Here is a 16,195-nt window from a genome sequence, read left to right on the forward strand (position 1 = left end):
ACCTAGATTTCGATTACTTGAGAGCCTGCTCTCAATAATCTTTAGTTGGAGTTTTGAACCCTTTTTACAAGAGTGAAAAAAGTGTTTGAGATAGAGAGAGAGAGAGTTCAAGACAGTTGTCTGAACTCAGAGAATCTTAACCACCGCAAGCTAGACGCACGTTGTCTTAGCAACTGCGAGTTAAGAAAGAGAAAAGTCCAACCCAGTGTGTTGGCTCTGAAACTTGAGTTTCAGAAGCAAGGTTTGTTGTGCACCTACAAGCACAAGCCCAGTGATTTATCAGTGTGATCGACTGACCGTGAACGTAGGAACTTCTTTTCCGAACCACGTAAAAATCTTTGTGTTCATATTGCTTTCAGTATTTACATTTTCTTTATCTGTGCACAAACTTTATTCATATTGCAATTGTTTAAAGTGAAAAGAGAAACCCTAAGAACTTACAAAGTGATTCACTTAAAGGCTATTTCGTAAAATCATTTTCGCTCCAAGTGTAATCTGTCTAACTAACAAATTTTCGAATAGTTAGTAAGATTTCTAACACTTCTCTGATTATTTTAAAACTGATTAGACTGAAACCCTACTTGAACTATCAGTGTGTCGACAAGTTCCTCGCACTGAAGTTAATCCACTTAACCAATATCAATATAAGTCTGCACCCGTTTTTAACTGATATTCTTTACACTGTTTACTTCAGTCAACTCACTTCAATATCAGTTTCGATACTCACATCAGTTTACAAAAGAAGTTTTAAGTTTTAAAAATAGCTTACTGGTGTATCTCCCCATACACCAGTTCAGTAACCATAAGTGACCCAACAAAGTTAAAGTCATTCATATAAAAAAAATTAATTAATTTAATTTGAACGTGCTTAATAAAATATTAATCAAATTAATTAAAACATAAAAAATATTAATATGTCATATCATAAAAGACATATCAATCCCATATATCACCTCTAATACGCAGCATGACATATCGCGTATCAAACAAGTGAATTGGGGCTCTCTTATTTATGAGTAGCATACGTATAGGCTTAGTAATATGTAATTACTTTCTTTTGATCAATAATTAATAAGATCGGTACTACTCACTCTCTAAATTATGGGTTTGGTAGCCCCACATCAATTAAATATTCACATTATAAATATTAAGAAAAAAATCAATCACAAAGATATCCACAATAATGTATGGTATAGAAAACATATTCGTATCTCCCTGCGTACACATTTTACACTAATAAAAAAGAAACAATTGGGCCGAATGGCCCTATTCAACATACAACATCAAATTTTGTCCACCATTTGAAAAAACATAAATTTTGGCCATTTTTTGTATGTCATGACTATTCCACCCTTCTCTCTCTCTCTCCTCTCTCTTTCTCATCTCCCTCTCTCTCTCTCCAGCGGCTCCTCTCTCTTTCTCATCTCCCTCTCTCTTTCTCATCTCCTTCTATCTCTCTCTCTCTCCAGCGGCTGCGCGGCAGCGGCGCCGAGCTTGGAGAATTCGTCGGAGCTCTCGCAGCGGTGGTGGAGGAGATCCGCCCTCCCTCTCTCTCCAGCGGCTGCCGCTCTCTCCTCTCTCTTTCTCATCTCCCTCTCTCTCTCTCCAGTGCGCGGCGGCGGCAGATCTGGTCTGATGAGGCGGCGGCGGTGGATCTGATCTGATCGTTGCGCCGCCTCCTCCATCGGCAGATCTGATCTCCGCCTCCTTCGATTTCAGCCATGGCAGATCTGATCTGATCGGTGTGCTGCACGTATGGCACTTATGGCACTATTAGTGCCATAAGTGCACACTTTCCCCTAGGGTTTAGATATTCCATTTAGGGTTTAGATTATCCATTTGAGGTTTAGATTATTCATTTAGGGTTTAGATGTTCCATTTAGGGTTTAAATGATGTTGTTTCTGCATTTGTGCTGCACGTATGGCACTATTAGTGCCATAAGTGCCCAAAATGATTATTTTACTTGGTTTTATTTTGGATTTCCGTTGGCACTTATGGAACTAATAGTACCATAAGTGCCAACGGAAATCCAAAATAAAACCAAAGTAAAATCTTGGCACTTATGGCACTAATAGTGCCATAAGTGCCTAACCCGACCCGGCACGCGACCCGCGTGCCTGATCCTACCCGGTCCGCCTCATTAAGGGTAAAAACGTCCAAATCAATAAAAATGGCCAAAAATTGTGTTTTTTCAATGTGCGGCCATAAATTGTGTTTTATGCTTCATTTTGGCTACTTCAAAATTTTACTCCTAATAAAATATGACAATATTATATATATATATATTTATATCTATATATAGTTGAATTGTATTTATCAATTTTTATTTTGAGTTGTTTTTCTATTGAAAAATAGAATGACTTGAATTGTAGTAATTATATATCGTTTAAATATTTTAGTTATGTGCTTTTAATTTTAAATATTATTGTTCCAATAATGGAAGACACTAACTATAACTATATATATATATATATATATAAATTCAGTGATTATGAGAAGATTGAATTTAATTATTTATAATACAATTATAATTTTATTATATTTATAATTTTTATGTGATAATTAAGTTCATATTTATTTTATAAAAAATATAATAAAGTTATTCGTGCATCACAATTCACACATATGCCAATGCTAGTAAAGTTGTAACCACAAAGTATAAAGAAAAACATTCAAATTAAAATACTAAATACTAATATTTACTCATTTTATTTTTTGTAAAATGAGAATTAATAGTGGTTCCTGATCATTTCACCCCTTACGATGACTCAAATTTTCGATTTATTAATGGGAAAGAAAAACTTCTTATCCATTGAACTATATTTTGTTATAAAAAATTAAAAGACTAGTGAATTTTACTTGCGACCTAACAATTGACCGTTCATGTTCATGACCTAACATTTGACTTATACTTTTTTACCATAGGCATACATTATGACATTTTATGGTTTTTAAAATATGTATAGTGAAGGCGATGAGGCTTGCTTAAGTGGCAAAGCTCATGAGACACCTAAAGATTCTTTTGTGAGAGGTCTTAGGTTCAATTCTCGCATGCGTGCAACATTTTATATGTAATCCGTTAAATACAGGAGTAAAAAAGGTTCCAAAATAACATTAGAGATCCAGCCACTTTTAAGCTAGCAACTCAAAGTATTAGACAAAATGATCACTACAAAATAATCATTAGATATTGATCGAGTTTAATAGTTGAAGATCAATTAGCTAGACATGATATTTAAATATTTAATGCATGCATCTATGAGAAGGATGGTATATACGTGCAAATGACTATAAAAAAGTACCCCTTCAAAAAAGAGAGTATAAGACAATTAATGCATGTACATGTAAACCTTTAATTTAACAAATTTAGTCAACTATAATAATTTACTATTAATACTTCTAACCAAGACAATACAATAAACTACACGATTAGTTGAGATAATTCACTTAGCAGCAACCTCTATTGTACATTTTATGAACCTAGACAAAATAAAAAATAAAGGTTAATTAATAAAATTTTTAATCAGATTAAATTTGTATAGGCCCCTTTCAGTTGAAGAAAAAGTGATAAGTGCATAAATTACAATGGAGTACTTTTTTTTTACCCCTTCTCGCCTTAGGCCCTATGCAATTATTACATTTACACCTCTAGCCTGCATTATAAGATAATCTAGTTTCTTTTCTAGCACGAGTACGTATGTTAATATGAACTACTATATAAACAAATATTTCATTTATCATTTTACCTCATAAAAGTGTAAACTTTTTGTCATTTTAATATTATCTAAAAAATATGTATTTTCTAATTCTTTTGATATTATATAAGTAGACGCTTGGTGTTAAGAATAGGATGTGACATAAAATAAAAAGGGCCAATTGACATAATCAAATTAGTGGAGTTTAAACATGACTTTTAAGGAAGACAACCTTGAGATTTTACATACAAAATTCAACGCCTGTATTAATTACACTCATCCAAATACAAAAACTTAAGGAAATGAGATAGGATATGCTGAAAAAAGAAAACATTCTTATAAATTACACAAAGTTCTAAAGTAATATCCGAATATTTTGGTACGTCATTGACATGTATGAACTGTTTGGATGGTTTTATAGAAAAGTAAATATTGTTGAAAATTGACGTGACGAGAAAAAGGAGGGGAATTAGTACAAGAAGAGACTTTCCAATTATTTAACTTAGTATTGTAATTGGTGTGACACTTGGGCCACAAGGACTCGTGGATATAACAATTTAATAAGTAATCAATAAGACTATGATTATGATGGAGAAAAAGAATCCGTCGACATAAAATATCGTTTTTGGGCAATTATATACCAAAGGTTTAAGGGTGGCTCCAATTATAAATTACATTTTCAATTTTTAAAGTGTCGCATCATTGTAATATCAGCTTTAGAAATTCACCTACTTTTTCTCTTACATCTCCTCCAACAATAAATCAATTTTTTACTTTTTAAGGATCCCACAATATACATACACTATTTTTATATATCTATATACATTAATTTTAGTTCAATTATAATTTGTACATTATTTACATATTTTAATTATATATATAAATTAAATTTTATATTTAAATTATCTAATATAATAAAATAACTTTATAATTCCTTAAAAAAATAAAATTATATTAATAAAATTCAAATCACATTGCAAAATTAAAAATTACATTAATTGAAAGTACATAAACATAATTATTCAAGCTAATCATACTTAATTGTAAGCATCATTCGCATCAAATTATGCCCAAATATGTTGCGTCAAATCATGTTGTTGAACCACCAGAAGAGTTGAATGGAAATTGTTGGGGAAAATTCGAAGATATTTGGTAGTTGTATGTAAATTGTTGTTGAGGGTAAGACATGTGATATTGTGAACTTGGAAAATAGGAACCTTGAATATTTTGGGAGCTTGAATTACTATAATCGGAATTTTGGGAGCTAGAAACCGCCATTTTACTTGTGAAAATGAAGTGAACAAGAGAAGAAAAAAAAATGAAGTAGTGGAGAGTTGTATAAAAATGAAAGAATGAAATGAGTGTATATAGAAATTTTTAAGAATTAATCCATTATAAAAAATTTCCGTTACAAGTGGTCAAAAATAGCCGTTGATATGCATTTGTGGTTACATGAATTAGAAATAGGAAATTAAAGTAATGAAAAATAAACAAAAGAGTAGAACTTAAATATGAAAAAACAAAATAAAATGTTTTTGAAGTGAAATATCGACTCCCAAGACAAAAAGCAATAAATGGGCCCCAGAAGGTATCAGCCGAAACTGGCTTGGAGTTGGCAACCAGTTTCTCAAAATTTTTTTGGAAACTAGTTTCCTCAAACTCCAACGGTAGTTTTTAAAGTTGGAAATTGCGAAAATTGCCCATTGGAGGCACCCTAAAGTATGAGATTCCCCCTATCGATGACGTTCTTATCGCGTATCGGACCCTATAGTGAGGGTTAGAGTTGTTTACAACCTCAACGCGGCAAATCGCACCAAATATCCCCCTGCTACTTAACGGAGCTTAACACCGTTAGAATAAATATTTTTTTTATTTTTAATTAAGGTGAGCCCCACTCCAACGAGATTTTCTCTCTCACTACACTACTACCCTTCGCCGACTCACGGACGCAAGCTTCGCCGCCTCTCCTTCCCCAGCGACGAACGCCGCTGGTCACCCCTCTCCTGACTCCCTCGACCACATGCACAAACGCAACCCTGTGCCACCTCCCTCCTAAACCCGACGGCCGGAACAGCTGACAAGGCCCGCCCGCCTCCGTCTGACCTCCCACAAAAATTTCTCTCTCGGCTCTCCTCTCATATTGACGACAAGGCACCGCCGTTTCCCTGAAACAGACGAGCTAGCAGCAACGAAGACTGTCGTCGCCGTACACACTGAACTCCAGCGCCGCTCCTCCCTTGGCAACGGCGGTTGCAGTAGCCTCCGTCACCTCCGTCTCTGAACCCTCTCTCCAACGACGGCTGTAAAGGGGCCGCCTTCAGACAACTCTAGACCCTGATTTCAGACTTCTCTCATCGTACTCCGGCAACGCTGACGACTCTTCGCCGCTGTCGCGCCCTGAGCCCCAAATCGTGGCCTCGACAACCCTCACCCCCAATTCCAGCCACCTTTCTCATTTTCCGACGATAACAGAGCCGCACATAAAATAATTCCCCCAAACCTGGCCGATTCTTCGCCGAGAGGTTTGAAAACCAGAGATCGACGAATATAGCCGATGAAATCCTGCATCGCCGGAGAGATACAGATTGAAGAGAGAGAGAAACCAAGGATAGTAGTGTAGTGAGAGAGAAAATCACGTTGGAATGGGGCCCACCTTATTAAAAATAAAAATTATTTATTCTAACGGTGTTAAGCTCCGTTAAGTGGCGGGGGAGGGGTATTTGGTGCGATTTTGTCATGTTGAGGTAGTAAACAACTCTAACCCTAACTATAAGGTCCTGTACGCGATAGGGGCACCATCGATAAGGGGGAATTTGATACTTAGCTCTATACCAAATTATAGAAAAGTGTAAAAAATTATACAAATTTATCTCATAACAATATTTCGATACCTCAAAGCTCAATTGGATCATTAGAAATTTGGTGAGACGTGGTTTAGAAATTTTCATTTTTACACATGCATCTTCATGTTAAGAGCCACAACAAATTCCCATGACCCTATTCAGGTTTTAAGAGTCCACAAAATTTGTCGGGAAATAGATTTGTATATTTTTTTTCTTTTCATAATTTAGGTATTATTGGTGAAAATTGATAGAATGATGGAATTGAAAAATGGTGATATTTTAGGATATATTTGAGTATATTTAACCTTTGTTTCGTAAATTTATATTCATTTCAATATTAATCCAATATTATATAGTATGACATATATATGATAGTATACTTTTGGGAAAGGGATAGTTGGTAAATTATCAAATATTTGTCAAATTAATTTTGCATACTATAAAATATCCGAAGTGCAAATTACTATATTTTTAATTTATCCTAATTTTGCACACTACAAACAAATTTTGCATGTAAAGTACTATATTTTTAATTGTTTCGAATTTTGTAATCGAGATCGCTTTATATATATATATATATATATATATATATATATATATATATATATATATAGGGAATGGTTCCAATGAGACCTTTCATATACGGTGAGATCTTAGATTGATTTGTAAGTATTGATTTAATGTATCCTATGATTCATATTTATCTGGAGGGAGCTAAATTTTACATGGGTTCAATTCGTAGAGGTAGCGAAAATTTTACTAATTTTTTTAATATAGTTATTCAACACTATATACTAGCTTATTCATTATTCTCACTTTCAGGAAAAATAACAATGTGACTAGAAACTAATCACACACACACACACACACACACACACACACATATATATATATATATATATATATATATTAGGTTGTAAATCACTCTTGAAGTATAAACTAGGAACATATTTACACTAGTGAAATACTCATAATCTAACGATTGGGATTTAATATTTGGACAATCGAAGTGCAAATTACTTAATTTTATGTAGAATACGTCTGAATTTTGGCCGTCCTTCTCGCTTCTGCTCTAGCACTTCGTTTTTCTTCCTTTCACCTTTGCTCTAACGCTTCATTATATTTAATCTCTCTTCTACTTTGACCAGAGCTGTCATGAAATATTTTAAGTTGACTTTTTCTGTATAATTTTGCATATTATATGAACATATCTAAATAATTGAATATAGCTATGATTTTTGACGAATTAGCGATGGTTTATGATTTACTCGTCATCAACTTCTCTCCCACTGTTAGAGACAAACGACTTTTCTTGCGAGTTTATCAATTTGACAGACGTGTCAGTGCTGATTTTTTAGCTCTTGAATAACTGCCCTCTTTGATGATGTCATTGGTAATTATGGCATTGTTAGTTTTATTTTGAAAATTGACACACTTTTTTGGTTCCCGGTGCAAACTTTTCCTATCCGTGCCCATCATGTCCTTCCATTTAACCATCCACTTACTTGTCACAATCTCAGCCTTCTTTTTCTACCACTTTCTCTGTCCTCACTCGTACATGTCTTTTCACCGTTTTCCCCATTTTCTCCCTATAAATACTTAATCGCCACAACTCTTGTCACTTTTGCTTTTCTATCTGCCATTAAAGAGACTTTGAATCTTTCTAGTGTATTTTTTCGACACTTTTCATTATTTCGACTACCCCTATCTCGCCGGCGTTTCTTTATTTCCTTAATCATCCTCGTCCTTTTCAGGTATTAGATCCCCTTCCTCGACTTTGTTTTTCTGTTTTCATCATCATGGTGTTCCATCACCATTGTCCTATGTTCGCACAAATTCATTAATGTATATATAGGTATATCATAAAATTATGGTCACTGTTGGAGCCCGCCAGAACCTAATAAATGCAAAAAATGATATGAGTTGTGTTCATCTCCCTGACTCCTCATTGACTTATGCAAATTTAGAAAAAATTAAAAGAATCCTCCAATGATAACTTCATTCTCTAGAATTTAAACTCCAATCTAAAAGCAGAGAAAAATCTGACAGGCTTCATAGAGACATTATTGTCTTGTGGGAGCAACAAATACAAGTGGGCTTGAGGTTACCCTACCCCGATTCATAATCGATATTGTAGTAATTATTTTGAAATCCCATTTTTCCAGATAGCTTCCTTAGCCATGCGGTGAGCCCTAGTTTTTCACATACTCTGTTCTCACAATGGAGTACACGATACGACTCTGCTTTTCTATAAGACCCAAATCTTAAAAAAGATCAACATCCACTACAATTTCTCATCCTATCCCAAGTAAAATATAAACTTTCTATCTAGTTTGATTCTAGTGATAAAGGCTTCATGGACGAGTACTTCTTTGTCAAAGTCACAGATGGTGATTGGTATACCAATGCCCACACCGTTGAGCTATCCTGACATCCTTCTAAACATACTCCTACCAAGCCTATTTTTTCTCCTCATATCTTCGAATTAGTCATCTTGGCTAAGCTAAATGCCAACCATGCACAAAAGAAATATGATTGTAAATCTCTTATAGATAGTTTCTCAGTCCTAGCGGCTAATGGGCTTTTCTCTATTTACCCTCCTACAAACATCGATAATTCTATAATTGTGTGATTACATTATTCGTTTTGATACTCCATGTTTCTTGACTTATAAATGTATTTCTATTTATCATTGTTTCTCTTTTCGTTTATAGGGATGTCTTGGAAAAAATAGAACTGGCATTCATCCCGCCGTTATTGAGAATACTCTGGGAACACAGCAAGGCTAGAGCGTAGGAAACGCTGGCGTTGAAGCCTGCACTGGGCATAGTAGGAGCTCCGAGCCTTTAGGCCCTTCTACTTCTGGTCCTTCGACCTTTGTATTTCACCTCGGTCCTCTTCGATCTATCCCACTCCTCAGAGCTGTCGCTCTCGGCACTTACTCATCTACTCCTCTAACTCATCAATTAAGGGACAAGGATTCTGATACCCTCTTAGATCCCCTTTCCAGTAGTGTGGGTGGACTTGCCACCCGCACTGCGCATCGCAAAGCTTCAACCCAACAGGAGAGGCCTCCCTGAGAGACAAAGGATCACCAACGCCCCAATTCCTGAGGGAACCTCTGTCGAAATCGCTGTTATCTCATCTTCTCCTTCCCGTCACCCGTTGTGAGGGAAGAACTGGTTGACTCCAGTGTCGAGACTGCATCCCGCCCTTCAAAATTCGTTAGGAGTTTGAAGGGAAAATATTCATGGAGCTCATGAAAGCTCAATCTCATCTCTCTGACACCAAGGCTAGGGATTCTCTAGATAACGAGAAGATGGTTGAGTCTATGTGTTAGCTCTATGAATTGGTAATTCATTCGATGACTATTTTTTATTTTCGATTCTTTATTCTATTATTCATTTTTATTGTTATCATTTCATCATTTTTCATTTCACTCATTTTTTTTAGTTGAAGTTGTGGGTATTGTCATCAGCCAAGCGTCTTAAAAAAGAAGTTTCTCAATCACATAAGTTGAAGAAGGCCCAGGCTGAGAAGGGAAGGTGGAGATTGTGGAAGTGCTGGGTAAGCTCAGTGATGCAGAGGTGGAGATTCGAGACCTTAAAACCAACATGGAGCAGGCTCGGGCACAAAGAGATTCCCTCTAGTCAGAGCTTGACCGACTGAGGAGAGATCGGGAAGAGAAATTTGCTCGTTATAAATCTTATCTCATCAATGGCTACAAATCCCGCCTTTAGGCAGCTAAAGATCAATGCCGTCGAGAGAAAGCAAAGGCTGAACACTCTGGTTATGAGTTAGGATTAAGAAATCACTGCCTTTCCTTCTTTTTATCTTATCGGGGTCACCAATTCCTGATCATTATTTATAATTGCACTCTGGCCGCCTACTAATGCACACCCGAGATCCTGGACACCTTGGACCCTGGCATGAGGCAGTTGATTCGCGACATCAACGCTAAAACCTTAAAACAAGTGGGTGATAGCCCTAAGCAAGAGGCCCAATTGAACTTCAGTGCGCTACTTGATGACCAAACTCTGAAGCGGAGTTTGGGCATTGATATTAATGCTCCGGCTAGTCCTGCCTGGTGGGCCCTGTCCTGGATAAAGTTGTGTGTCGATTCACTGAGGGCATATGTCCAGATTCTCTTTTGAAGGCCCCTTTTCTGAGAACTCCCTGCTTGGAGGTTCTCCGAGCAATGACAGTACCTCTTCTGCCCACTGTGGCTTTTTCTCCTTCGGACGCCCCTTTTTACCTCGAAGCACTAGAGCTGGATGATTCTAATGTCGAGCTTGATGACACAACTCTGACCAATATGTGTGCTGCTGAGGTGAGCCTTCATCAACAAGTGATAGAAGCTTCAGGTGAAGGACAACTTGCCCCGACTCGAACGGGAGGAAAGGCAGAATAGGTGATGGATGAAGAGATTTAGGATGATAACCCCCATGCTCCACAAGACAAATAATTTTTCTGTTTTTATGAGAAATCCTAACTTTTAACAATTGATGAACTTGTTCTCTTTCCTTTAAAACACTTTTGTTGGCATGTTAATTTTAATTGATACTCTGCGTCCTTTAATCTATTTTCTTTGTTGTTATCAAGTTATCTAATGTGATATTCAATTTCGTCCAAAGTACTTTTACTTAGAATATCAAATGTTTGTGCGGATGCTTTTCCCATGTTTTATTGATATTTCTATTTTTCGATAATCGCTCTGAAGTGTCTTGTGAATTATTTATTGAATAACTTTAAAGATTCATCATTGGAGAAATCTTGTGTATCATTCTTGAATGCTTTGGGAGCTTATCCGGAAGTTGATTATGCGAGTCCCCTATAAGTGATTTAGAAAAGAGCACACCACAGAGGTGGCCTACTAGTTGTTACCATTGGGTGATTAAGAGAAGAAGAACATGCCGCAAATGTGTCTTAATCGCCACCATTGGGTGATTAAGAGAATAAGAACATACCGCAGATGTGGCTTATTCGTCACCATTAGGTGATTTAGAGAAGAGCACACCTTAGATGTGGCTTAAACGTCACTGTTGGGTGATTATAAAATAGCATACGGCAGAGGTGGTTTAACTGTCACGTTCAGTGATTTAGAGAATATCACACTTTAAAGGTGGCTTAAACGCCACCGTTGAGTGATTTAGAGAATAACACATTGCAGAAGTGGCTTAACCGTCATCGTTGGGTGATTTAAAGAAGAACACACCGCAAAGGTGGCTTAAACGTCACTGTTGGGTGATTTAGAGAATAGCAAACTGTACAGGTGACTTAATAGTATATGTTGGAGTCAGAGGGTTTTTTAGGACAATAACTTAGGTTGATTTGGAAATTAGGACAATAATTTTTAAACTTGTAAAAATATGACACTAATTAATAAGCGTTGCACCCGCAGGACATTTATGGGTCAATTATCAAATTTTGGAACTTTTTCGCACGGACCAAGAACATGACAACCCGCACGGAGGGGTTGATTATGTGGCAAGAACATCATTTTTACGTCTCCAGATAGGATGTCATGTGCTTGGTCCATGCGGGAAAGTCCAAAAATTCGATAATTGGCCGAGAAATATCATGCGGGTGCAACACTTATTAATTAGTGTCCTATTTTTATAACTCCAAAAGTTATTGTCCTAATTTCCAAATTAACCTAAATTATTGTCCTAAAAAACCCTATGTTGCTCTGTCATTTGATATACCCCTAAGCTCTGTTGTTGTTGTTGATGTTTTTTTTTTGTTGGAAAATAGTGATATATGAGGGTATATACCCTACTCCACCCCTGATGACATGTGCGTGCTTTCAAACAAACATGTCATGCGCCTAAGAGAACATGTGTTAATCTTGAAATGCTAAGTGTTTCAGAGTTGATTACGTAAAAATCATGAATCCATTTTTAATAAGATATCATGATTCTCGAACCTCATTTAAACCAAGTGGGAAAAAGAGTGTTCGGTCCGTTATAAAGCAGCCTCAAGCATAGAATATTTTCAAGGTATTGATATTCCATGGTCAAGTTAGTGGTCTCTCATCTTGATCGGATAAACGATATGCATATCTCCAAGTACCTCTGTCACAAAAAAGGACTTTCCCAATTGGGCTCGAATTTACCCACCGCTTTGACCACATCCACTTGTTTCAAAACCAAGTCACCTTTTTCTAATTTTCACACTTTAACTTTTTTTTTTATCATATCCTGCTTTAATAATACTCTTGTATCTGACAGCTCTGCCTCGTGGCTCATCTCTTTGCAAATCCACCATGTCCAAATATAATCTTCAGAGTTCATCATTTTGAATTGGATCGTAAGTTGTGATTCGATGTGAGGCTAGCCACAGCTCTGCGGGCACCACTGTGTTTGATTCATATACCAAAGTGAAATGAGCTTTCCCCGTAACGGTCTTGGGACTTGTTCGATGGGCCCATAAGACATTGTCGAGCTCCTCTGCCCATTTTCCCTCAAACTTTTCTAGTCGGCTTTTTATCCCTTCACACATGGTTCTATTGGTGAGGTCCATTTGCCCATTAGCTTGTGGATGAGCCACAGATACGAAACGTTGCACGATGTCCATTCTTAAACAAAAATCCTCAATTATCTAACTTGTAAATTGAGAACCGTTATTAGATAATAATATCCTTAGAGAACCATAATGACAACAAATATTGTGCTAGAGATATCGCTCAATTGTACAATCATCTATTTGAGTGATAGATTCAGCCACCACCTATTTGGAGAAGTAGTCCACCCCTACGATGAGATAGCATTTTCCTCTTGGCACCATGGGTAATTTTTCCACTATATCTATTTCCCTTTTGTCAAACGGGCATGATGCATACATAACATGGTTTCTCATGGCATATGTATCTCGGGTGCATATTTCTAACAGGTTTCACATTTTTTGACGAAGGTTTCTGCATCCTTGTTGAGCTCTGGCTAGTCAAATCCAACTCTGATAACCTTGCGTGTCAAATCTTTTGTATCTTGCGTGATTGCAGCAGCAACACTGATGGATCTCGGTGAGGGCATAATTGGCTTCCTAGGGAGACAAATACTTTAGTAGATGGTGAGTGAAAGAACGTTTGTAGAGTTGATCATTGATGAGGCAATAACGATCGTACAGAACCTGATGTGGTACATCTTGATTGAGTCACGTCCTTGTTTGAAGGAAATGAATGACCGGGGCTCTCCATGACGTGTTCTTGTTTAGATAGAAAAAACTTGTGATGGAATGCATCCTTAGTTTCGTACAATAATGTTATTTTATCACTCTAGCTCTGCTCCACGGCATTTGCCACCTGTGCTAGTAAGTCAGCCCTGTTGTTTTGTTCTTGGGGAATTTGTTCAATGTTGAATTCTTGAAATTTTTTCCCGAGTTCTTAAATTTTAGAGCAATATACCTTGATGCGGTCCTATTTGATCTCATACCCTCCCAACATTTGATGTACTACCAGTTGTGAGTCAATTTTCACAAGTACTCTATCAGTGTTGGGAACTTATTGAAATATCGTAATCCTTGTTTTGATGAAACCAAAATCCATAGGTCTTAATTGTAACAGACTAAAACTGTTTGAACTCAAGTGTTAGAGTTCTTTTCTAGTTTAGTTTGCTGTTCTGAAGACTGAAGACTGAAGGACGAAGGACTGAAGACTGAAGTTACCAACTGAAGTATCAGTTGAAGAATCAGTCCGGAACTGACTACTTAATGCGTGCCACGTAGATTCAGCGGACTGATACTAAAGTAAAGTATCAGTTAAACATTCTTCCTCGGACTGAACCTCCAACGTTCAAAAGAAGCCACATACTCCAAAAGTACAGCTGCATTAAATGCAGAAATCTCAGGATCATCCCTATCTGCAGAGGTCATTCCTATTTGGTGGCTACTTTATCAGAGACGTCGCATCTCATGCTCTTCAACATAGCCGTTCTCACCAAACAAGGAACCTCAAAGATTGAAGCCTTAGCCCAAATTCGAAAAGCGCTCCAACGGAAGAAATCTTGAAGACGTTCTCCACCAACGGATCTATTCAAAACCTCTCCTATAAATAGCGCTCGAGGATCACTTCAATCTTCTCCGATTCAACGACATAAGCTGAAACTCTGCCAAAATTATTTCTCAGCCAAAGCTTAACCTCTCCAAAGCTTGAATCGAAGAAGAGAATACCAAAGCCAAAAATCAGTCACTGCTGATTACATACATTCTCTTAGACCTTAGGCAAACCTCTGTTTACCCAAAGCCTAGGTCAAAACAACTCCAAAGAACTTGTTCTTTGAAGTTTAGTTGCCAAGATTTCAAACCTCCCTTCGAGAGATAGAATCGAGTGTTTGAGTTGAAAATGAGTTCAGGAAGGTACTCTGACTCCGTGAGATCCTAGTGCAGGTTCGTACTAGGAGTGAGAAATCCAGCGCGAGTGAAGTGTTGGTACTGAAGATTGGATCTTCAGTTGATTTGGTTGTGTGCACCCGGCTAAGCACACGGATAGGTTTGCAGTGCACCAGTTAAGCACTTGCGGAGTAAAGTTGTTGGTCTGATCAACCGACCGTGGATGTAGGAAGTATTTTTCCGAACCACGTAAAAATCTCTGTGTTATTTACAGCTTTCGGTTTTATATTCTTACTTGTGCTCTTTCCATTGATAAACTGAATACTGATTAAATGCAAAGAGAAACCTAAGACTAACAACGTGCTCAACAAAGGCTATTTCGAAACAAAGTTATTTCCGTTGCGTATGTTATCAGTCTGACTGATCTATCCTCTGATAGTCAGGAAGACTTGTAACATCTCTGTTTTAGCAAACTCGACTGAAGCCTTAACGTGCATCAGTTAAGTTTCAGTAACTTAACTGATAACTCTTTACTGAAGAGTATTTCAGTATCAGTCGTCAACCCTGTGTGTGGTCAAAGCTCTTTTCAGTTAACAGGCATCTAAGTTTGTGTGTAAAGTTTCACTTTGATCTCTATCTTGAGATCCCTCTGATTTTAAGAAAAATAGCCTATAGGTGTATTCCCCCCCCATACACCTATTCGAGACCCTCCGGACCTAACAATCAGCCCCTAGCTCGTGAAGAATTTTGACAGCTCTCGGCATTACTTCGTATTCCGCTTTATTATTGGAGAGTTTACATTCAAATTTGATTGCAAATTGCAGTGTGTCTCCCTCAGGTGCGTTGATGTATATTTCAACTCTGCATCCCTCCTTGGTGACAAAACCATCTACATCAGACTACATGTGCCAACTAAGGTGGAGTTAGAGGTGCTCGTGTAGTCTCCTGGATGAAATCAGCCAAAGCCTGGGCTTTGATAACAGTTATAGGCTCAAATTCCACATTGTATTCTCCCAGCTCTACCGTCCATTTGACTAGGGGCGGGAATCGGGTCGGGTTTGGGTACTCGAACCCAAATTTTCAAGAAAAAATGCTACCCAACCTCGAACCCGATATCAAAATTAGGTACCCGAGTCTGGTATTCGGGTACCCAAAATTACCCGATGTTTGCAATTTAAATTCTGTCATTCAATTAACCAAACACTTTCGGTCTCATGTTTTGTCAAGATACAAGTTTCATTGAATATGGAATTAAACATTCCAAACAAACTTTAATCTTATAGGAACTGGATAAGTTCCAACAAATAGCTATAGAATACAAAGCCAGATAA

The sequence above is a fragment of the Salvia miltiorrhiza genome, chromosome 2 (genome assembly GCF_028751815.1).
Source record: "Salvia miltiorrhiza cultivar Shanhuang (shh) chromosome 2, IMPLAD_Smil_shh, whole genome shotgun sequence".
NCBI classification, from domain to species: Eukaryota; Viridiplantae; Streptophyta; class Magnoliopsida; order Lamiales; family Lamiaceae; genus Salvia; species Salvia miltiorrhiza.